The following is a 2805-nucleotide window of genomic DNA, read 5'->3' as shown; positions in this document are numbered from 1 at the left end:
TGAGTACCGAAGTTGTACTCCCTATGAATCCATTTTGGGCCTTTTAGATATGTTGGGCCATGAGGAGTTGGGCCAGTTTTGGGAAGGGTAAAATGGTCTTTTACCCTTTAGTAAGATTGATAATAGTTTGGGCCCTGGATTTTGGTTTATCGTGTTAATTACTAATTGAGGTTGTATTTATTGTTAGTTGGGTCGAGGTAATCCGGTTCAACAACCTGGGAAGTTATTTTGTTATCAACTATTAAGGAGAGTCTCCTCACTATACTCTTGGGTCAAAGGTACCAATGTTGTCCCACTAGGATATGATATGCTAGTTGTCACATCCCTATCTATTGAGTAACCTGAATATGTGGGTGTTACACAAGTTGTCTTTGTGACTCTTGCATGGTATGTTGGACTAGGTCCGTTGTATGATGTGATAAGCCCATTTATTTGGTATCTAATATTATTCGATTCTAATCAAGGTTCGACGCCTAATATTGTTAGGTGCTAAATCTGGTTCAGTACTTCTGAGGGTATAAACATGGTGTTTGAGCCTATAGCCTATTAAGTCCCCCAGTTTGGATTATTACTCGTTGTTATGAGAAATAATTCAAAAAGAAAAAAATCTATAATGTAATCTTTATAATTGGATAAGCATGACACATCTGAATAAAATTATGATGCGACGGTTTGGCGGCCTCTAGGGACCATCATTGCCTAAAACCATCTCTTCATATCCTTTCTATTTAAGAGATTTGTAGTATGCAACTGCCCCTTTTGTCTTCTCCATCATTGTGTTTCCTCTTAATCGCTTATAAATATTCTTCTAACACTTTTGCTTTCTTCTCTAATTTCCATCTGAAACTATCTCTCCATTCTTTCCTTCACTTCATCATTCAATTCCTCATGCCTAGCAAAGAGATTTCCAACATCCGTAGTGTAAAATCTAAACTTACCCTAAGGAGCCTAGCGAACATTATGAAGAAATACTATGGGTATGTTTGGGTTAGCTTTTTTAATTTTTTTTATGTCAAAAGTGATTTTTAAGAAAAGTGCTTATTAGCTTATAGCTTTTAGGAAAAGCTGGTTTTAAAATGTGTTTGGATGCGAAAAGCTGCTTTTTCAGGAGTAAAATGGTTAAAAAGTTAAAAAGCTAGGATTTCCCAACTTTTTGAAAGCTTTACTTTTTCCCATCCAAAAAGTTGTTTTCTTTTTAAATAGACAAACAATTTTTTAGCTTATTAGCTTTTTAAAAAGCTAATAAGTTTTTTTTAGAAGCTATCCCAAACACCCACTATATCCATCCCCAATTCCATCCCTGTCTACCAAATCCTGGAAATACTATTGTCGATGCACCATAGGGTTTCGTTGTTGTATATAGGGTAGTTTTTAAATTTGGGTTACAGCTTCCATCGTTTGATTTTCTATAGGTGGTTTTGGGTTATTATCAGTTACATATTGCCCAAATTACTCCGAATAACTTTCGTAAGGTGATTTGCTAATGGGATAATGACTTGGGAGGGTAATAAGGTTTCCAGCTTGTCCGTATTAGGTCACTAAGGTTTTTTTTTGTGCGTATTAGACCAATATGGTTGTTATTACCGTTTAGAAATAGTCCTTTTACCGGTTTTAATGGGTAAAAAGGACTATTTCTAAATGGTAATAACAACCATATTGATCTAATACGCACAAAAATAACCTTAGTGACCTAATACGAACAAACTGGAAACCTTATTACCCTCCTAAGTCATTAACCCTAATTATTTAGAAAACATGCTTACTAATCAATGTGACTGATTTGTTTGACTGAAAATAGTTGCTTCCATTTAAACTTATCTCACAACCCTTCCAGAACTTCTAAGTCCAGAAACTCATATGATTGATGATCTTCATTACATAAATATGCAACATTTTTATCAATAACTTCTTTTTTGTCATTTAAATGTTTACATGAACACATCCATATGTACAAAAACAAAATCTCACTTTGATACCTCCCATCAATGTCTACATTTGATAACGAATGGAAATGTAAAACCAACAGGGACCTGCAGATGATGTCTATTATCAATTATTTTATAAAAAGCAAAACCACAACATGAACTCAGAAAGTGAAGTTGCAAAATTAATCAAAATCAACACATAAACAAACATATACAGACTATATACAACACATAAACGGAAGTTTATAAAGCATGAAAATTAATGACAGGAAAAGTAAAAAACTTAAAGGAGACTTTATAGAAAGAAAGATCACTTTTACTTGCCACAAATGGTTGAAGATATCAACAAGAAGATCAATCTGACCATAGAATCCACATGTTGTCTGATTATGACTTCAGTAGATGAACTACTGAAACGTAAGAATTGCAATTGAACTCTATTAGCATTTGAAAAGGGAATTAGTGTTAAAATTTTTTTTGGACCATTTCTTGATTTGTGTGTGTCATCCTTGCGCAGGGGCCATGCTAATCTTCTCTGTATCGTTCCAATTTTATCGGATGTCCCCAAAGGGACAACTATAGATGAAGAGCTTCGCCATATAGAGGAGTAGCAGGTTATATGGGACGATGCGAGTGCTAAACGAAGTAGTTTACTGTTGATGGTCATATATTCTCAATGTCTTTAAAATTAGGGTTAATGACTTAGGAGGGTAATAAGGTTTCCAGTTTGTCCGTATTAGGTCATTAAGGTTTTTTTGCGTATTAGACCAATATGGTTGTTATTACCATTTAGAAATAGTCCTTTTTACCCGTTAAAACCGGTAAAAGGACTATTTCTAAACGGTAATAACAACCATATTGGTCTAATACGCACAAAAAA

General features: G+C 34.3%; 1 non-coding gene across 1 annotated transcript; it reads right to left on the bottom strand.

Annotated features, from left to right (window-relative positions):
* Positions 1 to 2391: 2391 nt before the first annotated feature.
* On the bottom strand, positions 2392 to 2499 carry LOC144999426 (U6 spliceosomal RNA). Its single transcript, XR_013660895.1, has one exon. It is a non-coding gene; the product is annotated as a U6 spliceosomal RNA (small nuclear RNA).
* Between the last annotated feature and the right edge of the window lie 306 nt (positions 2500 to 2805).

This window comes from Lactuca saligna, chromosome 5 (genome assembly GCF_052625555.1).
Source record: "Lactuca saligna cultivar CGN05327 chromosome 5, ASM5262555v1, whole genome shotgun sequence".
NCBI classification, from domain to species: Eukaryota; Viridiplantae; Streptophyta; class Magnoliopsida; order Asterales; family Asteraceae; genus Lactuca; species Lactuca saligna.
This window is presented reverse-complemented; position numbering and strand designations above follow the sequence as displayed.